Source organism: Mesoplodon mirus (genome assembly GCF_964341445.2).
Source record: "Mesoplodon mirus genome assembly, chromosome: 6".
In the NCBI taxonomy this organism is placed as follows: Eukaryota; Metazoa; Chordata; class Mammalia; order Artiodactyla; family Ziphiidae; genus Mesoplodon; species Mesoplodon mirus.
The window spans coordinates 76,115,777-76,138,930 of record NC_138982.1 but is presented as its reverse complement, the minus strand read 5'-3'; the positions used below and the strand labels follow the sequence as shown (position 1 = coordinate 76,138,930).

Below are 23,154 nucleotides of genomic sequence, written 5' to 3'. Positions count from 1 at the left end.
AGTCAGGACACGAATTCAAGTCCTTGTGTCTCCAACACACTTTTGCCTCTGTCATGCACCACCTGGGTGATACTCTCATCCATCCAAGCATCTCATGACCTCCAGAAACAGAATGCTGCCTCTGTGTTTTTGCCTTTTTTTGATGATGGGACATACAGATTGGCATATCCTTTCTTCTTTTCCTAGTCTCTTCCATTCAGACCAGTGTTGTGAGCTTAGCTTAAAACCTTTCTCTTCTATTTTACAAATAATATAGCAATGGTTCATTTTAAAGCACCTAATACCAATTCTAGCATAAAGAAGTCTTTGTGACAAATATTGCATTTCTTCTCTCTTCACTACACTTCAGTTTTTTCTCCAAAAATTACCATTGCTTTCATTTTTTAAATTCATGATACTAATTTTGAAATTTCTTTTAAAAAATCAGTTATTTTATATTGAAATATAGTTGACACAATATTCTATTAGTTTCATTTGTACAACATAGTGGTTTGAAAGTTATGTAATATTACAAAATGATCACCATGATAAATCTAGTATTCCCTATGCTGTACATTATATCCCCATGACCTACTTATTTTATGACTGGAAGTTTGTACCTCTTAATCCCCTTCACCTATTTCATCCATTTCCCCACTCCCCTCCCCTCTGCCAGCCACCAGTTTGTTCTCTGTATCTATGAGTCTGTGTCTGTTTTGTTTGTTCATTTGTTTTTTTTCTTAAATTACACATATAAATGAAATCATATAGTATTTGTCTTTCTCTGTCTGACTTACTTCACTTAGCATAATTTGCTCTAGGTTCATCCCTGCTGTCACAACTGGGAAGATTGTATTCTTTTTTATGGCTAATATTCTAACATATATATATATATATTCCATTAATCTATTAATGGACACTTAGCTTGCTTCCACATCTTAGCTATTGTAAATAGTGCTGCAATGAACATAGGGGTGCACATATTTCTTTGAATTAGTGTTTTAGTTTTCTTCAGATAGATATCCAGAAGTGGAATTGCTGGAGCATATGGTAGTTTTATTATTAATTTTATGTTTTCCATAGTGACTGCACCAATTTACACTCCCAAGAATGGTGCACAAGTGTTCCTTTTCCTCCACAACCTCACCAATATTTGTTATTGGTTATCTTTTTGATAACAGCCATTCTGATGTGTGTGAGATGGTATCTCTATGTGCTTTTGATTTGCATTTCCTTAATAATTAGTGAGGTTGAGCATCTTTTCATGTGTATGTTGTCATCTGTATGTCTTTTTTGGAAAAATGTCTCTGCCCATTTTTAAATTGGATTGCTTATTTTTTGGATATGGGGTTGTAGGAGTTCTTTGTATATGTTGGATATCAACCAGTTATCAGATATATCATTTGCAAATAGATTTTCCCACTCAATAGGTTGCCTTTTCATTTTGGGATTCTTTTTTCACTGTGAAAAAGCTTTTTAATTTGATGTATTTCCATTTGTTTATTTTTGCTTTAGTTGCCCTTGCCTGAGGAGACATACCCAAAATGATATTGCTAAGACTGATGTTAAAGAATATACTGCCAATGTTTTCTCCAAGGACTTTTATTGTTTCAGGTTTTACATTTAAGTCCTGAATACATTTAGAGTTTATTTTTGTATATGGTATGAGAAAGTGGTTCAGTTTGATTCTTTTCATGTATCTGTCCAGTTTTTCCAACACCATTTATTGAAGAGGCTGTCTTTTCCCCATTGTGTATTCTTTAGTCCTTTGTCATAGATTAGTTGATCTTAGAGTGTGGGTTTATTTCTTGGCTCTCTATTCTGTTCCATTGATCTCTTTGCTTTTTGTACCATACTGTTTTTATTACTGTAGCTTTGTAGTATAGTTTGAAATCAGGCTGCATGATCCCTCCAGCTTTGTTCTTTTTATCAAGATTGCTTTTGCTATGTGGGGTCTTTTGTGTTTCCATACAAATTTTAGCATTGCTTTTCTAGTCTGTGAAGAATGTCACTAGTATTTTGAAAGGGATTGCATTGAATCTGCTTTGGGGAGTATGGACATTTTAACAATATTAATTCTTCCAATTCATCTTTTCCCTTCACTTTGGACCAAAGCATCTTTATCTTTTCTGGGCTTTATCATTACTTAGCTTGTCTTTGTTAATTACTTTAGCAATTCATCATATACCTTCTTGCAGATATCATTTTCACATGAGCACTGGTTAACATAGCGATTATTTGGCACTTACTCTATGCTCTATATCTGCCTTGTTACTCCCTGAATCCTCACAACAATGCTAAGTTAGATCCTACTGTTAGTTCCTTTTGCAGGTGAGGAAACCAAAGTACATCTTGCCTACAGTTATGACAGTAAATTATGGATCCAGGGTGTGAACCTGGCTATCTGACTCAAAAGCGTATACATTTAACTATAATGCTATATTGCCTTCTATGAATAAAATATTTCATCTACTTCATCCCACTGAAAGTGCTTGAAAGGCAGTGACCACAACTTAATATTTTGGTGCCCCTCCTAGCATGTGATAGAGTATTAGGCACTGGGTAGTTGCTCAATAATCATTTGTCAAGTTGAATTTTAGGGATCTTAGGCGTGAAAGGAAAGTACCCATGACCATGAGCATCTCTTGCCAGTGGTCTGTGATTATGAGAATTATCCACGTTTGCTTCCTAGAATTTTAGCCTCCAGTGAAATAGACAGACACAGAGTAAGAGGGACTTGAGGGTTAAGGAATATGGCCAAATATTCTACACCAGCTAGTGACAGAGATAGGAATGAATTGGTGCTCTATACCCATAAGTAACATAATTTCTTCTGGGAGAATTGGATTTCTGAGACACAGAGGCAAATCATTGCCCTTTGTTTCAGCCAGTCAGTGCCAAGTGGGTGGGAGCAGTGCTGTCAGCCCAACAGGGATGAGCAGGAAGCCTGTGTTCTGACTGTTGTGTTAACTCCTGGTTATCCATCCCCGCAGTGAGAATTCCAGACCCTGTTCTTTTCCTTTAGCCATTTACCATGGACATACTCTGTGTTTGAGGCAGTATCAGTTTGAAGCTTAATGCAGGGAAAGGGAAGGAAGAAGATTGGAGAGAAATGCTCTCTGGGATAGAATGCTTGGAGTCTCACACTGATGTAGTGTTTGGTTCTAAGGTGATGGCATAGATCATAATCGTCATATTTCTAGGTCACCTGGCATTTTGAGGGTCTGGCTGGCCACCCCAGTCCCTGTTTCTGGTTCTGGAGATCTATTTTGTATCAGCAGTTAGAGCCACAGATTTTTCCAGGACCCCACACCATGGGGTTCTGACCTGTCATCCTGCAGTTTAGGAGGCTCCATGCCCAGTCTGTCCTGCTTTGAAACTTTGTTGAACAGTCCCTGGTCCCTACCCACCAGGATTTTGTAGACATGGAAGCTGATAGTTATAACATGTGTGTGATCATTGACGTCAGGGGACCATAGGAACACAAACTAAGGAGTGACTAATGGGTATGGGGTGGTCATGGAAACTTGTTCAGTGTATTAAAATGGGGTCGTGAAGGATGCATAAATGCGGAGGAACTTTTCATGTGAAAAAAAATTATATAATTCCATGGGAATTCCAGTGGAGGGACAAGAAAGACTTGAAAGTGAGAAAAAGAGTAATACGAATGAAGCAGTTTAAAGTGGCTGGACCTACTGTATAGCAGAGAGAAATATGCTCAATATTTTGTAATAACCAATGAGGGAAAAGAATCTGAAGAAAAAGATAGATATGTATGTATAATTGAATCACGTTGCTGTACACCTAAAATTAACACAACATTGTGAATCAATTATACTTCAATTTAACTAAGTAACTAACTAGCTAAATAAATAAATAAATGCATAAATAAATAAATAAATAAAGTAGATGGCTGGAGACTAGTATGCTCAGTGGACAAAGGTCGGAAAAGTTAGCTAGTGATTCTAGCCTGGGAAGTGTGGACTTTGGCCTGTAGAATTTAGGTACAACAGAAGGCCGTGGGGCAGGGAGTGACCTGATAAAATTTGAGTTGAAAAATTTGGCAAACACCCCTTGAGCACCTTGTACCTACTGATTGCAATGAGGAATAATTTATAATGGATCCAAGTTGGGGGAAACGAGAGAAATGATTCTCTTTGTCTCATTTAAAGTTTGTTTCCTGAGATTCTACTTTGCCTCATATTACTATTATCATCTCTTTTAAGAATTAAAAATTAAACTTTCTTTTAATTTAAAAGTTTAAAATTAAACTTTCTTTTAATTTAAACTTTCTTTTAATTTAATTTTAATTAAAATTAAACTTTTTTTTAATTGGAGTCTCTTTTTATTTATCCAGATATTCACTCATTCATTGGCTCATCCATTTATTTACTTATTACAGTTTGCTTTGTAAGTATCCCATAGTTAGATTTTAAAGACCTAAGGTTCTTGGTCCTTTGGGGGGGAATTTTAACATTTTTATGATTACTAATAAATTAGATATGTTGGTCTTATATATGCCATCTATTATTTATTTTTAAGTAAAATTTTATCCAAGTGCAACAAACCTACAGAAGAGTTTACATCATAAGTGTATAGCTTCACAAATTTTTATGAAACAAACACTCCAAATCAAGATATAGAATATTCCTGCACTCCAAAGCCTCTTTTGTATCCCTCCCATCATTGCCTCCACAAAAGGTTATCATTATTCTGACTTCCATCATTGTAGTTAATTTTGGCTTGTTTTTGAACTTGATATAATTGGAATCACATGACAAGTACTCTTTTATATCTGGCATGGTTCAGATATAAAAGAACCTCCATGTCTAGGAGGTTTATTCATGCTTGTGTGTGTATCAGGAGGCCCTTTATGCTCATTGTTGTATGACATCTATCATGTGACTAGATAACACTGTCGTTATCCCCGTCCATTTCTTAGGTCACGTGTTACAGCTCTTGTTGTTATTTTCTATTTACTCATTCAAGGATGGGAAGACTCTATTCAGCCTGGCATTTACCAGTGTACAGGCTAAGTGGAGTGTCGTTAATCTTCCCCACTATCCGCTGGATGCTAGCTTCTCAAGCCTCTCAGCTGAGTGTTTGAGGGTCACCAAGGCATCTAGTACCTGGCCCAAACTGGTAAGGCCCACATGTATTCATCTAGAGTAGTTTGGCCAAACTGTGACTGGAGCTCCGACTCAGTCAGAAGCTCTGAACACATTCCTCTATGCCGTGTGATACCTGAGAGACAGTGCTTCCCACACCGCACTGCTTCCTAGTGTAGTCCTGTCTCAGCCCCCAATTACAGTATTTTCAAAGGAAAACAAAATATTCCCAACTGCAGTATGCTTCTGCTTGGTGTCCAAACTCCGCCATTTTCCCAGAGTTTGTTTTTGCTTTTCCTTTTTGCTAATCATTTATCTTCTGTTGTGTCCCATGACATTTTTTTTTTATTGAAGTATAGTCGATTTATGGTATTGTGATAATTTCAGGTGTACAGCAAAGTGATTCAGTTATATACGTATATATTTCTTCAGATTCTTTTCCAGTATAGGTTATATAAGGTATTGAATATAGTTTTTTGTGCTATACAGTAACTCCTTGTTGTTTATTTATTTTATGTATAGTAGTTTGTATCTGTTAATCCCATATGCCTGTCCCCCCCCCACACACACACACTTTCTTCTTTGGTAACCACAAGTTTGTTTTCTATGTTTATAAATCTGTTTCTGTTTTACATATAGATTCATTTGTATTATTTTTTAGATTCCACATATAAGTGATATCATATAATATTTATCTTACTCTGTCTTACTTTTTTCACATCTTCTTAAACCAAATGTCTGTTGATGGGCACTTGGGTTGTTTCCATGTCTTGGCTATTATAAATAGTGCTGCATTGAACATAGGAATGCATGTATTTTTTCAAATTAGAGTTTTAATCTTTTCCAGATATATGCCCAGGAGTGGATTCCTGGGTCATATGGTACCTATATTTTTAGTTTTTTAAGGAATAACCATACTGTTTTCCATAGTGGCTGCACCAACATACAGATGGCCAACATGCATATGGAAAGATATTCAACATCACTAACTATTAGAGAAATGCAAATCAAAACTACAATGGGGTATCACCTTACACCAGTCAGAATGGCTATCATCAAAAAATCTACAAATAATAAATTCTGGAGAGGGTGTGAAGAAAAGGGAACCCTCCTACACTGTTGGTGGGAATGTAAGTTGGTGCAGCCATGAAATTTTTCTGTGAGTAAATAAGTTTAGAAAACTTTATATTCCATATCTCCTTTTTGGTTTACAGAGAATATTCACATACAGCAGAAACTCTCTACTGTAAAGGAACCTGCTTTATGTTATAAAATCTACCATTTTCTACTTTTGAGAGTATCTGTTAGTACCTCACAAAATAGAACAATGGTTCCATAGCACATTGCTATGTAGAAAACAGTCAGTGGGATTTCCACTTGGATGTTTTTTCCTTTTAGTGCTATTGCTAGTTTCTGAGGTTCTCCATGGCTATTTTAATGTGAATGTGGCAGAAGGAATAACAGGCAAAATTAATCTATTATAAATACTTCTCTGTGAGAGTCAAGGTGGTGGAGGAGTAGAAGGATGTGGAGTTCATCTCTCCCCACAAATCTACAAATGGAACGATTCTCACAGAGCACCTGCTGAACACTAGCAGAGGACCTTGGACACCTAAAATGACAAGAAATATCCTTGCATAACCGAGCAGGATGAAAGAAAGAAGGGAGAAGGAAGAGGAAAGGAAGTGGGAGAGATCTGTGCCCCTGGAGGGGAGCTGAAGGAGAGGAGGGGTTCCTGCATCCGGGGAAGCCCCCTCACCAGCGGGAAGATCAGTTGGTAGAGAAAGGGGGCTTTAGGGGTTATCGGAGGAGAGTGCAGCTTATTGGAAGAGAGTGCAGCAACTGGTGTGGCAGGCAGGACAGGGCAAGACTTACACAGATGGTCCATGCCACAACGCTGTATGCCCCAGCCTGAGATGTGTGTCTGCCAGTGTGGACAGGGGCTGGGTGCTGGAACGTGGGGTTTAGAGAGCAGATCTGGGGAGAGGACTGCTATTGCTGTGAGGAGACAGCCTGAGGTGATGGAAATGAGGAAATATGCAACCATAATGCTTGTGGCAGAAACCTGGACTGCCATTGAAGCGAAGTGGCATTGTTGAGTGATGCACAAGGGGTGGGGCCACCATTGTGGCCTCTCTCCTCACACGCTGACTCCTGCCTCCCTGGAAAGTAGGAAGGGCTCCCACCAGGGCCAGGACTCCTGCAACCCCAGTGGCTGCCGCCTCTTCCTCTGCACCCCATCCCTACTGCGATGGGCACTCTTGTGACCCTGGCCACTGCTACCTCTATGCCTCCTCTTTCCTGGAGCACTCTTGTGTGCTCCAGAGCAATCTCAGGAGCAGACAACTGTGGGTGGCCCACATTCAGAAGTGGGGCTGAAACCACAGCCGAACCCCAGGGGCCATGCAACTAAGGAAGAAAAGCTGAAGTCTCTCCTTCCAGCTGCACAGACTGTGGATTGACACCCCTATGACCAGCTTTGTAAACTCAGCTCCTGCAGAACATCTAAACAGACAGCAAGTCCTCCTGCAGCCAATACGGGTCTATATTTAGCAGCTGTAGACTCTGTGGGCACATACATGTGGGTGTTGGACCAGGCCAGAGTTTGAGCTGCCCCCATAGTGCCCACAGTGGGTCCAGATCCATAATTACTGCAATCTTGGGACCTGACTTCAGTGGATCTATGCTGGTGGCCTGGTGAAAACAATTTCAGAGAACCACCAGGGCCAATTGCCAGCATACCTATAGTTAAGATGGGGCCAAGAACAGTGCCAAGAATGTTGTAATCTGAGAGCTCACACAACAGGTGAAAGGTGACACAACAGAGCACACCCACAGGTGAACAGCTCCAGAGGAGGAATACTCAGTGGCTTCTCTCCCAGTGGAAATGCTCCAATCCCACCTACCTTGTACCACAAATCAGAAACACAGCTAAGAAACAGCTTTGGAGACCTCTACTCCAACAACTAGGGAGTAGACCCCAACTCTGACAGGGCAGTGACAACCACAGAGCAAAGGGGGAGCCGCATTCGGTATCCAGTGCAGACTCTGGTCACCACAACATCAGTCACACCTCTTATCAAGGGGATAATGAGCAGCATACACTGAAGAAAGAGGTGGCAGACATCTATATTAAAAAGAACGCTCACACCAAAAATTATTAAACCCATGCACGTTACACAGGGATGTTCCCATGTAAAAATAGCCCTCCAAGGCAGTCTGAGGGTCTGGTATCTGGAGGAAGAACCCTGAGAGAATTTAGCCTTGAAGTCCAGTGAAGCTTGAGTGAGTGCAGGAGCTCCACAGGGCTGGGGGAAACAGAGACTCCACTCTTGGAGGGTGCACACAAGGTCTCACATGCAGGAACTACAGTCCTGCAGGCTGCAGAAAGGAGACCACAAAACCAGAACAAAATGAGACAACAGAGGAATATGTTAGAGATGAAGCAATGAGATAAAAACCTACAAGAACAACTAAATGAAGAAGAGATAGGTAATCTTTTGAAAAAAGAATTCAGAGTAATGATAGTACAGATGATCCAAAATCTTGAAAAAGAATGGAGGCACAGATCGAGAAGATACAAGAAATGTTTAACAAGGAACTAGATGATTTAAAGAACAAACAGAGGTGAACAATACAATAACTGCAATGAAAAAAACACTAAGAGGACTCAAGAGAAGAATAACTGAGAAAGAAGAACGAATAAGTGAGCTAGAAGACAGAGTGGTGGATATTGCTGTCACAAAACATAAAGAAAAAAGAAAGAAAAGAAATTAGGACGGTCTCAGGGACCTCTTGGACAATATTAAACATACCAATATTCACATTATATTGGTCCCAGAAGGAGAAGAGAAATAGAAAGGGCCTGAGAAAATATTTGAAGATATTATAGCAAAAAACTTGCTAACATAAGAAAGGAAACACTTACTCAAGTCCAGGAAGTGCAGAGTCCCATGTACCAAGGAGGAACATGCCAAGACACATATTAATCAAACTGACAAAAATTGAAGACAAAGAAAAAACATTAAAAGCAACAATGGTAAAGCAACAAGTAACATACAAGAGAATCCCCATGAGGTTATCAGCCAATTTTTCAGCAGAAACTCTGCAGGCCAGAAGGGAGTGGCATGACATGTTTAAAGTGATGAAAGGGAAAAACCTACAACCAAGAATACTCTACCCAGCAAAGCTCTCATTCAGATTCAACAGAGAAATCAAAAGCTTTACAGACAAGCAAAAGCTAAGAGAATTTATCACCACCAAGCCAGCTTTAAAACAAATGGAGCTTCTGTAGGTGGGAAACAGAGCAGCAATTTAAAACAACCTTATACATATAAAGCCTGCTATATTGAAACCTAATGGTAACCACAAGCCAAAAATCTACAATAGATACACACACAAAAAAGAAAAACCAACCAAAAACAACACTAAAGATGGTCATCAAACCACAAGAGAAGAGAAGAAAAGAGTAAGGGAAGAAAAAATACCTACAAAAACAAACCCAAAACAATTGAGACAGTGGCAATAGGAACATACATATTGTTAAGTACCTTAAATGCAAATGTATTAAATGCTGCAACCAAAAGACATAGAGTGGTTGAATGGATACAAAAACAAGACCTGTATACATGCTGTCTACAAGAGACTCACTTCGGACCTAGGGAAACATAGAGACTGAAAGTGAGGGGATAGAAAAAGATATTCCATGCAAATGGAAATCAAAAGAAAGCTGAAGTAGCAATACTCATATCAGACAGAATAGACTTTAAAATAAAGACTGTTACAAGGTACAAGGAAGGACACTACATAATGATCAAGGGATCAATCCAAGAAAAAGCTATAACAATTGTAAATATATGTGCACCCAACATAGGAGCACCTCAATATATAAGGCAAATACTAATAGTCATAAAAGGGGAAAGTGTCAGTAACACAATAATAGTGGGAGACTTTAACACCCCAATTACAACAATGGACAGATCATCCAGACAGAAAATTAATAAATGAAATATTAGACCAGATAGACTTAAATGATATCTATAGGACATTCTATCCAAAAGCAGCAGAATACACTTTCTTCTCAAGTGCACATGGAACATTCTCCAGGACAGATCACATCTTGGGCCACAACTCAAGCCTCAGTAAATCTAGGAAAATTGAAATCATATCAAGCATCTTTTTAACCACAATGCTATAAGATTAGAAATCAAGTACAGGAAAAAAAAAAACTGTAAAAGATACAAACACATGGAGGCTAAACAATATGTTACTAAACAACCAATGGATCACTGAAGAAATCAAAAAATACCCAGAGACAAATGACAACAAAAACATGACAATCTGAAACCTATGGGATGCAGCAAAAGCAGTTCTAAGAGGGAAGTTTATAGCAATTCAGTCCTAACTCAGGAAACAAGAAAAATCTCAAATAAACTGTCTAAACTTACAGCTAAAGCAACTAGAGAAAGAAGAACCAAAAAACCCCAAAGTTAGTAGAAGGAAAGAAATCATAAAAATCAGAGCAGAGATAAATGAAATAGAAATGAAGAAAATAGCAAGGATCAATGAAACTAAGAGCTGGTTCTTTGAGAACATAACAAAATTGATAAACCTTTAGCCAGACTCATCAAGAAAAAGAGGGTGATTACTCAAATCAATAAAATTAGAAATGAAAAAGGAGAAGTTACAGCTGACATCACAGATCATAAGAGACTACTAAAAGCAACTATATGCCAAAAAAATGGACAACCTAGAAGAAATGGACAAATTCTTCTAAAGCTACAACCTTCCAAGACTGAACCAGGAAGAAATAGAAAATATGAACAGTCGAATCACAAGTACTAAAATTGAAACTGTGATTTTAAAACTTCCAAAACAAACAAAAGTCTGACCAGATGGCTTCACAGGTGAATTCTATCAAACATTTAGGGAAGAGTTAACACTTAAGCTTCTCAAACTATTCCAAAAAATTGCAGAGGAAGGAATACTGCCAAGCTCATTCTATAAAGCTACCATCACCTTGATACCAAAACCAAAGATACCACAATAAATGAAAATTACAGGGCAATATCACTGATGACCATAGACACAAAAGTCCTCAACAAGTTACTAGCAAAGAAAATCTAACATCACATTAAAAGGATCATACACCATGATCAAGTGGGCCTTATCCCAGTGATGATAAGAAAGAATGAAAGATCAGAAAGAGAAATTAAGGAAACAATTCCATTTACCATCACATCAAAAAGAGTAAAATGCCTAGGAATAAACCTACCTAAGAAGGCAAAAGACCTCTACTCAGAAAACTATAAGATACTGATGAAACAAATCAAAGGTGACACAAACAGATGGAGAGATATACCATGTTCTTGGTTTGGAAGAATAAATATTGTCAAAATGACTCTACTACCCAAAGCAATCTACAGATTCAGTGCAATCCCCTATCAAATTACCAATAGCATTTTTCACAGAATTAGAGCAAAAAATTTTACAATTTGTTTGGAAACACAAAAGACCCCAAATAGCAAAAGCAATCTTGAGAAAGCAAATGGTCTGGAGGAATCAGGTTCCCTGGCTTCAGATTATACTACAAAGCTACAGTAATCAAAACAGTATGGTACTGGCATAAAAACAGAAATAGATAAATGGAATAGGATAGGAAGTCCATAGTGCCACGCACCTATGGTCACCTAATCTATGACAAGGGAGGCAAGAATATACAATGGAGAAAAGGCAGCCTCTTCAATAAGTGGTGCTGGGAAAGCTGGACAGCTACATTTAAAAGAATGAAATTAGAACACTCCCTAACTCATACACAAAAATAAACCCAAAATGGATTAAAGACCTAAATGTAAGACTGGATACTGTAAAACTCTTAGAGGAAAACATTGGCAGAATACTCTCTGTCATATATCACAGCAAGATCTTTTTTGATCCCCACCTCCTAGAGTAATGAAAATAAAAACAAAAAGAAAGAAATGGGACCTAATTAAACTTTAAAGCATTTGCATAGCAAAGGAAACCATAAACAAAGCAAAAAGACTACACACAGTATGGAGAAAATATTTGCAAATGAAGTGACAGACAAGGGATTAATCTCCAAAATATACAAACAGCTCATGCAGCTCAATATCAAAAACCAAACAACCCAATTGAAAAATGGGCAGGAGACCTAAATAGACATTTCTCCAAAGAAGACACACAGATGGCTAAAAAGTACATGGAAATATGCTCAACATCACTAATTATTAGAGAAATGCAAATCAAAACTACAATGCAGTATCCACCTCAACACCAGTCAGAATGGCCATCATCAAAAAAACTAGAAACAATAAATGCTAGAGTGGGTGTGGAGAAAAGGAAACCCTCCTACACTGTTGGTGGGAATGTAAATTGGTACAGCCACTCTGGAAAGAGTATGGAGGTTCCTTAAAACAACTAAAAGTAGAACTATCATATGATCCAGCAATCCCACTCCTGGGCTTATATCTGAAGAAAACCTTAATTCCAAAGATACATGCAGCCCAGTGTTCACTGCAGCACTATTTACAGTAGCCAAGACATGGACGCAACCTAAATGTCCATCAACAGAAGAATGGATAAAGAAGATGTGGTACATAAATACAATGGAATATTATTCAGCCATTAAAAAGAATGAAATAATGCCATTTGCAGCAACATGGATGGACCTAGATATTGTCATACCGAGTGAAGTAAATCAGACAGAGAAAGAGAAATATGGTATGATATTGCTTATATGTAGGATCAAAAAAATGATAGAAATGAACTTATTTACAAAACAGAAACAGACTCACAGACTTAGAGAATGAAGTTATGGTTATGGGGGAAGGGTGGGGGGAGGGATCATTAGGGAGTTTAGGATTGACATGTACACACAGCTATATTTAAAATAACGAACAAGGACCTACTGTATATGACAGGGAACTCTGCTTAACATTATGTGACAACCTAATTGGGAAAAGGATTTGAAAAAGAATAAATACATGTATATGTATAACTGAATCACTTTGTTGTACACCTGATACTAACACAACATTGTTAATCAACTATACTCCAATACAAAATTAAAAAGTTAAAAAAAAATGTTCTAAGGAGAGCCTCACTCCAGTATCTTCCTTAGGCTGCCACGTTCCCCCACCCCAAGCATGTGGATGGCAGACATTGTTAATTAATCACACTCTTTCTTGTGCAGTCTGTCTCTGTGCAGTACTGCAAGCATTCACCACTGAGCAACTGGCCCTGGCAAACGAGGAAAAGCCTATGGGCCAAACCTGGACTTGCTAAGTCCTTTTAGCACCTCTGTGTCAAGTCTCCACTAAAGAGTGGGAAATAGATTTCTCTTATAAAAGAGTCCTGGGCTTCCCTGGTGGTGCAGTGGTTAGGAATCTGCCTGCCAATGCAGGGGACACAGGATCGAGCCCTGGCCGGGGAAGATCCCACATGCCACGGAGCAACTAAGCTCGTGCTCCACAACTACTGAGCCTGAGCTCTAGAGCCCGCAAGCCACAACTACTGAGCCCACGTGCCACAGCTACAGAGGCCTGCACGCCTAGAGCCTGTGCTCCGCAACAAGAGAAGCCATGACAATGAGAAGCCCGCTCACTTCGCTCAACGAAGAGTAGCCCCCGCTCATTGCAACTAGAGAAAGCCTGAACACAGCAACAAAGACCTAACAGAGCCAAAAATAAATAAATTTATTATAAATAAATAAATAAATTTATTATAAATAAATAAATAAATAAAAATAAAAATAGAGTCCTGTTTCCATGACTTGCTTTGAGATGAGGTCCTTGATATCACATTCATGTTGGAAGGTTCTTTTGAGCAACAGCATTCAGTTTTAGTCTTCAGGAGAAACAAAGGAAAATAAAAGAACGTTATGAACAGTAGTTTAATACAATATGTCCAGCACATGTCAGTTATGGTAGCCACCAGCCACAGGTGGCTATTTAAATTTAAGTTAAAACTAAATAAAGTTAAACATTCATTTCCTCAATTGCACTAGCCCCAGCTCAAGTGCTTTTGGCCACTGTATTGGACAGCGTAGGTAAAGAAAATGTCCATTAACACACGTATTTCTACTTGGCAGCACTGAACTAGATGTTGTGTTCTGTATCCTAAGAGGTAGTTCCTTTTCACTTTGTCATTTACTTAACCCCCCTCTTCTTTCCCAAAACACACGATTCTGTCCTATGCCAACTAAACAAAAGCCTGTTAATGCTAGGATGTCATTCAAAGCAGAAGCAAGTCTTAAACGAGGTGTAGGAGAAGACCAAGACCCATCAGTAGATCCATTACCATGCTTTTTCAAGGAAATTGGCTTCTGGCTTCATATACTGTCTATAGTTTCTCCTGTTGAACATAAAAATAACGTTGCTCCTGTTTGCTTTTAAATTTAGCCACATATATGAGACCAGAAGCACGAAATCCACTTTATGAGCCCCCAGCTTCCTGTTAGCATGACATTAATGGAAGAATCCACCCTGTGATTATATTAAAAAGGGAAAATAACTGAACAAAAGAAGACTGGGATTTGATCTTTTACTGGGTAAATTTAGTTGCCTGAGAAACAGGAGGAAATTATTTCAGTGCCAAAATAATAAAACGTCATCTGAATTTGCTTTTTCTCTCTCAGGATCTTTAGTTGCCTTTGGTGTGGTAGGAAAAGGAGTGGCTGTTACAGGGAGGAGACAGTTATTCATACAATTTTCTTTGACATTTTGTTCATGTTTCGCTTTTAAAGTTTTGTCAGCCTTTGTAATCGTCCAGTTAAATTTGTATATCCAGTTCTTCTCCTAAAAATGGGTGACATTTGAGTGCTATAAAATTAATAGGAATGTGATGCAATGGACATAATTCTTTCTAGAAAAATCTCATGTTTATGACTCATTGTCAGAGACACAAATGTGAGCCCGGAAGTTCCTAGAACATCGATATATCTGATTCCTTATGTACATTTTCCCAAGAAAGCTCTTTTTCAGTAAATAGGATCTCTGCTGGATTTTTTTCTTTTGACCTCTCGGTTGTCTCAAATTAGAAAGTCAGGAAATGACTAAAATAATAATTTACTGCACTTGAGTGATTTGGCATAATATATTTCAAGAAAAACATTCAAGTCCACATATTGTCAATTTTGAATCTTATTCATTAGCACCATGGCCTTTTGCGGTTCATGTGGTTTTATTTCTGGGTTTTCTGGTGGTGTAGCCCCACCAATGATAAATCATTGATGCTCACTGATGAAATCATCCGGGTAGGGGCACTGACCCCAGACCCCTCAACTTGTTGGTGAGGCTACCGTTACAAAGAGTTCCAAAAGTGACTTGGGCTGCTTTGAGAGTACGGGGAAGACAGAAAAGTGAATTTTTAAAGGCTACTAGAGCACAATCTCATTAATGTACATAGTACACCTTAGAGATTTTATTAAGATTGGAATGGGTTTTAAGTTTGCCTTTGCGTGATCTAGAAGGAAAATAATTGTTAATCTAATTAAGAGTGTAAATCATTTTATAAGAAATGGTCAAAAACACAGATTGTGGAGCCCATTAGACCCAGGCTTGATTCCTGACTCTGTTACTTAGCAGCTGTGATTTAACCACCATGAATCTTACTTTTACATCTATGAAGTGGGACTGGCAACACTTCTCTCAAGAGACTGTCTCAAGAATTCAGTGAAACACTGTCTGTGCAGTTTGTTATTGGTGTCGTTAGTATTAGTGGCTAGGAAAACAAGCTATTTTAAAAAGAGATTTATAGAGCATTATAGGCTTTTCTCCCTTTTCGGCCCTTGTGGGAAGATTCAGTGTTTGTGCTGCCAAACCGGGAGCTGAGGGGGCCTGAGCAGGATGCATCATGATTAAAGCTGTGAGAGGAAGGGAACTTAGAGGGCAGGTTAATTTATAAAATAAATGGTTCTCTATGAAGGAAAAAATAATAAGGAATCTAAAAGTTTCAAGGACTGAAAGAGAAGGGCGCTGGAATTTTGGGGGGATAGACAGAAAGAGGGAGGGGCAGTACAGTGTGACACTCAGGGGAGCCAGGTAAGTCAGGAACATTTGGGTAAGTGTTGTGTGGTGTAAGTCCCCAGTTGCCCCTTTTATTGAGTCTTCTTTTTTAAAAAAAGTTTTAAAATTGAAGTATAGTTGATTTACAATGTTGTCTTAATTTCTACTATACAGCAGAGTGATTCAGTTATACATGTATACTTTTTCATATCCTTTTCCATAATGGTTTATCACAGGATATTGAATACAGTTCCTTGTGCTATATATAGTAGGACCTTGTTGTCTATCCATCCTATATATAAGAGTTTGCATCTGCTAATCCCAAACTCCCAATCCATCTCTCCCCCAGCCCTCCCCCTTGGCAACCACAAGTTGGTTCTCTGTGTCTGTGAGTCTGTTTCTCTTTTGTAGGTAAGTTCATTTGTGTTATACTTTAGATTCTACATATAAGTGATATCATATGGTATTTGTCTTTCACATTCTGACTTACTTCACTTAGTATGATAATCTCTAGGTCCATCCATTTTGCTGCAAATGGCATTATTTCATTCTTTTTTATGGCTGAGTAGTATTCCATTGTGTGTGTGTGAACACACACACACACACACACACATCACATCTTCTTTATCCATTCATCTGCTGATGGATTTCCACATCTTGGCTATTGTGAATAGTGCTGCTATGAACATTGGGGTGCATGTATATTTTTGAATTATCGGTTTGTCCAGATATATGCCCAGGAGTGGGACTGCTGGATCGTATAGCAGCTCTATTTTTAGTTTTTTGAGGAACCTCCATACTGTTCTTCATAATGGCTGCACCAATTTACATTCCCACCAACAATGTAGAAGGTTCCCTTTTCTATTGAGAGTCTTCTTAAGTAGCTATCCCACAGGGAGGAGAGTGGAGCAGAGTGGTTAAGAGCCTAAATTCTGGACCTGCTGTTCTAGGTTCAAATCCTTATTCATCACACTTGGCTGAATAGTTGTTTTACTTCTCTAAGCTGCAGTTTCCTTCCTGTGAAACGATTCTCCTGGGATCTCATGACTTCATGTTGAGTGCTTGGCAGATACGTAAGAGCTTGATAAATATTACATGAACTCAGTGGTATCCTTTTTAAAAAGGACAATAATCGTTTTCATTATTCTTCTGAAGACATTATGAGGCTTAATTCATTTAATTCTCAGGAAAACTCTACAAGGCAGGAGCTATTATTATTCCCATTTCACACGTGATAAAACTGAGGCACAGAGGAGTCAAGTAACTCGCCCAAACTCATACACAGGGAGTAGCAGAGTTTGGGTTAGCATCAAATATTCTGATTCTGGATCCATACTCTTGTCTTCTATACCATCTACACCCCATATGTGAGCATCTGGTCTTCAGAAGAACAACTTCTAGGGCAGTTTGCCTTGTTTTATAAATGCTTGGTTTGTACTCAACAACCTTGCCTCTCAAAGTGTGGTCCATAGGCAGCAGGATCAGTGACACCTGGGAGCAGAGTCTCAGGCTCCACTCCAGACTCTTGTAACAGGAACTCTTAACAAGCTCCCCGTGTGATCCATGATCGTGCACAGCCCGAGAAGCTGCTCCAGGATGTGAACATGTAGGAGATGGGCTGTCTCGTCAGTGTCCAGCGCCGCACTTGCCGCCTAAGAATAAATTTACTTTTGATCTAACAGTAGATCAGGAAACGTTGAATAGGAAACAAATTCAGAAGTCAAGGGAACAATACCTGGTTTCTCCTCAGCTGAGTGAATGATGCTCGGGGCCTCTGGATCCACTGCAGCACCAGGCACATAGCAGATGCCCTGTCATATTTCTTGCATTGATATGGAAATGTGTGATAGAGACATCCAGCATAGCAGCCTTCCCGGATGTGCAGTGATGTTTAAAAAGGCCAAATAATGACGGAGCAAGCAGAACAGAGATTATGCAGTTATTCTCTTTTTACATCTTTATTGAAGTACAGTCGCTTCACACTGTCACGCCAGCTTCCGCTGCACAACAAAGCGAATCAGCCTTACGCACACACATATCCCCACATCCCCTCCCTCTCCCACCCTTCTAGGTGGTCACAAGGCACCGAGCTGATCTCCCTGTATGCGCTTATTCTTAACATAGCTTTAAGACAAGCTGGTCCCCTATGAATCCAGAGCTGATTCTCTTTCCTCTTGAGCTCTCTATTGTCTTGGCATTGTTTTCAACTCATTCAGAAACTAATTAAGTTTCAGGATCAGTTTGTCCTGTTAGAGAGTGTGGATATGCTAAAGGAGTGTTTTTTTATAACTTAAATTATCCAAGTGAAAGGACAATTATAATTTGCTTCTAAAATTGGCCAAAAATCAGCTTTCATCAAAATAATTCTCAGCAGACATTAGTCTCTGTAAAACCAGGCTACTGTATGAAAGGCAGCAAAAGGATTTAAATAGGCCATGGAAAATGTATTGATAATCTGGTCATATTAATCCTGTCCTCTAACAGAGTGTGAAATTACTTGTTTACTCCACTTATCTGGGGCCGGAGGTAGCTGATCACTAGTTGACAGAGCCGTAGTTTGTGATCACCTTTCAGCAGTGAGCTTCAGCTGGGCCAAGGCCAAACAGTCTGAATTCACTGGCCTATATACCACCTCCAAAGTCAAGGTCAGGACTGCTTCTACCCATGGCCAGCCAGAGGAACTCATGATCTCCAATATGTCCATCTAGGTGTGCCTTTCATTTGTGCATGGACATGACCTATATCCTGTCCCCACAAAAGTGAGGATTTGTAGTGGTTTCATCACCAGTCTACAAATATTATCAAGGCGAACACTATTGGGGTAAAGTATAAGAAGTAGTCCCTGATCTAAAGGAGACTAACCACTGTGGTGAAATAGACCTTGTTGATGCTCTGCCCAGTTCCGCTTTATCAAGTTAGTGTATCCATCCCCCAGTGCCCAGTGGATGTGAGTGTTGGCTGTGAATGTTTCACAGCTGCCCTTTTTCTGGAGACTTGACTGATTGCTCTTAGCCAGTGGGTGGCAGGGACCAAACCTAAGGGCTTATGCCTGCCCAACCCTAGAATGAGTGTAAGCCTGAAGGAGCCAAAGGAAGAAACAGTACTAGAAAAGTGCAGTGAGAACCTTGGAGATGGAGTTGCCTTTCAGGACCTGGGTCATATAGGGGTTTGGCTCACAGTTCTGGAGGCTGGACATCCCAATCAGAGTGACAGCATGGTTGGGTGAGGGCTCTCTTCTCACTGTGTTCTCACATGGCAGAAGGGCCCGGGGAGCTCTGTGTTCTCTCCTGTAAGAGCACTAATGCCATTCGTGAGGGTTCCACCCTCAGACCTAATCGCTTCCCTAAGTCTCCACCTCCTAATCTCACCACCTTCAGGGGTTAAGATTTCAACATATGAATTTTGTGGGGGGACACAGACATTCAGACCATAGCAACAGGAGGCTAGCCAACAGTGAGCTGTCATTCAGTGGAGGTCAGCCTCTTAGGTCCTTGAGCAGAAGAAGAAGGGGGGGTGAAATTAATGAAAAAAGGAGGAATAAATAATGACCACCCTTTGACAATCATAAACTTTCTTCTCTCCTCTAGTCCAACCATCGTATTGGCACTAGATTAATTTTTATCAAATGATTATTTCATCATGTCTATTTTCCCAGCTCTAAATCCTCCAAGTGTTTGCCTAAAAGAATGATTCATAAAATTTTTTAGATCATATACCCCACTGGTTAAAAAAAAGTCTCTGAACATGTGCCCCAATTTCATTTGTTTATTCATTTATAAACGATTTAAATATACTACCAACTAATATCTCAGAGTACTATGTACACTTACAGTTTAGTATATATCATTCATGGATATGGCATAAATCCATATTTAGAGAAGCTTTCCTAATAGTTTTAAATTATTTTAGACAGCTTTTGGCCTATGTGATCAGATTGTCACTTATATTTTACTATCTGCCTTCTGATCAGCTAATGTGTATGAATCCTCAGAAAAACTACTGATTTGAGAGGTGGTTGTGTGCTCTTAGGTGCACAGTGTTATGCCCAGACTGTGTGGGCTGCAAAGAGAGAATGTATTTAAGGGGTACAGTAGAATCTTAATCCTGGAGTAATAGCAAGAAAATCTAAGAGAGTTCCAGTTGGCAGTGGGAGAATGAGTGATTTAATCTTGAGAGCAGTCAGATTACAATAATAATAGCTCTACCTTTGAAGCATCTACTGTGTACCTGGCATTGTGCTAGTCACTTTACATGTATTATTTCATCTGCTCTTCATAGCACCTCTTCAAGGTAGGTATTACTACAAGAGAGGTTAAGAACCCTGCTCAAGGTTACATAGGAGTGAAGGAGCCAGGATTTGACCCTGGAAGGAACTGTGTGTCTCCTTGACAGTCTTTTTTCCATCACATCTCACAATTAATACTTGGCATTAGAGCAGGTGTTCCATTCTGTAGGCAAGCTTGTGTTATATAGAAAGGAGTCAGTGGGCCCTGGATGGAAGGAGCAGGCCTGAAAAGCCTCCCATCTCTGTGACATTCTGGAAGAGGCTATGCAGACAGTAAAAAGATCAGTGGTTGCCAGGAGTTAGGGAGGGATGAATAAGTGGAGCATAGAGGATTGTTAGGATGGTGAAACTACTCTGTATGGTACTGTAATGGGGGGTACACGTTATTACACATTTGTCCAAATACATAGAATGTACAACCCCAAGAGTGAACCCTGATGTGAACTATGGACTTTGGGTGATTATGATGAGTCAGTGGAGGTTCACCAATTGTAACGAAGGTAATGGAGGAGGAAGGTGGCATATGGGATATCTCTGAACATTCCTCTGAATTTTGCTATGAACCTAAAATAGAAAATAGTCCTTAAGAAAAAGAGAGAGAGAGAAAGGGGATGTACATGGCCATGAGCCTGTAAGTATAGTGCCAGTTAGAAGGGGTAGCAATGCCTCCCAGAGGTAGGAGAGGCCACTCAGAACTCAGAAGAGCAGTGTGGATCCAAGGAGCCAGCTAATGCTTTGGGAAAACAGAACTCAGGAAGGATAAGTTGTTCTTATCAAAAAGTTGATAGAGGGGCTTCCCTGGTGGCTCAGTGGTTGAGAGTTCGCCTGCCAATGCAGGGGACACGGGTTCGTGCCCCAGTCCAGGAAGATCCCACATGCCGCGGAGTGGCTGGGCCCGTGAGCCATGGCCACTGAGCCTGCGCATCCGGAGCCTGTGCTCCGCAACGGGAGGGGCCACAACAGTGAGAGGCCCGCGTACCGAAAAAAAAAAAAAAAGAAAAAAGTTGATAGAGAGTTCACAACATTTTTTCCAGCACTGCCTGATACAAAACCATCCTCTCTGTGCACTTTTTATAAACTGAAGTTCACATATGCTCTGCCTTCTATGTTGCTCTAATGATTGGTCTGCTCACAGTATGTAAAAATAGAGGAACCATCATTTATTAAGCTGTACACTTACAATTTGTGCATTTTCTATGTATGAATAAAATTTGTTTAAAAATAGAAAGAATGATTCTGTATGGAGGTTGAAATAAATCAAGGATATTGTCATATCCGCTGTTACTTTGTAGATTCAAACAATTCTCCAGCCAACGTTTTACATATGGTAAAAATTAGCATGGGCTAAAAGATAGAAAACTGGCATTTCAGTATTAGCTCTTCCATTAGAATAACTGTGTGACACGGGCAAGGTTCCAATCCCCTCTGAGCTTGGATTTTCTTGTATGTAAAAAAACAAATGTCCCAAAATCCCTATTAATATTCAGTATGATAGAGGATAGAGCAACTCTCACCCTCAGACTAATCCCACAGCACATATTGAAAGAGAATCCCAACTCCTTCCAACTGCAAACTCCCCTTACCTGATATTTTAGAGCAGAGACTGGGAAACATTTTCTGAAGAGGCCAGAGAGTAGGTATTTCAGGTTTTGCAGGCCATTCAGCCTCTGTTGCAAATACGCTGAGCTGCAGTCTATTAAGGCAACCACACACAATATGTAAATGCATGACCAGGCCTGCGTTCCAACAAAACTTTATGTATCAAAGCAGGTGGCAAGCCAGATTGGGCATACAGGCCATAGTTTGTCCACTTCTGTTCTAGGACATAACTTTCTGGCATTCAGTGCAACTTCCCTTCAACATATATAGGGAAAAACATGTGTTCATAATAATTAGATAAATAGGGAACTAGAGAGTTGGCATGTGGAAGGGAGGGAGGGCAGAGAGCCTTGTGATAGAGCATTGGGAGAGAAAATTCCAGTGACATCTGCCCTGGCGGGGGGGCATTGTCAGGTTGGAAAATGTTGGCTTTGGCATGGAGCTAGCTGCTAAGTTTGGAGACACCAGCTGGTGTGTGTGTGTGTGTGTGTGTGTGTGTGTGTGTGTGTGTGTGTGTGTGTGTGTGTGTGTGTGTGTGTGTGTGTGTGAGAGAGGTTATGGTGTACTCAAACCTAGCATGGTGCCAGGTACCAAGGGGACTCACTGAATATTTGTGGAAGAAGGGAAGGAAGAAGGATGGATTATCCTCATTTTATAGATGAAGAAATTCCACTGTGGGACACCAATGCCGTTTCTCATAGGGAATCTACAGGGAAACAGAATTTCATGAGAAGGATATTGATTTTGCCCCTGAGAGGCTCTGTCGATGTCCTTACAGGCCCAGCCCTCCTCTGAGAAGGAGAGTGTTGGAGGGTTCTGGGGGTTCCCTGTAGCCCTGGGCCTTGGTGATGCAAAGTGTCATTGAAAGGTGACCATGTGAGGACAGGAAGGAGGCCTGCAGTACTTACTTGTGGCTGCTGTTTCCATGGGTTAGACTTTGTGCTCTCCTTCAAATGGTCACAGTCACATTTCTGACATGGTAGCAGGAGCAGGGAAGGGAAAGGAGAGAATGGACTAATGCACTTGAGGCAGGAGATCAGATGCTGGGTCTCTCTTGGACTTGGTTTACTGAAGGCATCTTGAGAAAGGGAGCCAGGTTTTGGGGAAGGGAAATTTGGACTGTTTCTTCAGGTCAGACAATGTCCTTCTCTGTGCCATC

The 23,154-nt window shown here is 39.8% G+C and overlaps 1 protein-coding gene across 1 annotated transcript in view; it reads left to right on the top strand.

Annotated features, from left to right (window-relative positions):
* CPNE4 (copine 4) overlaps nt 1-23,154 on the top strand; it is a gene marked incomplete at its 3' end in the record, with an annotated part of 595,946 nt that overhangs the window by 157,853 nt on the left and 414,939 nt on the right. The window lies entirely within an intron of this gene.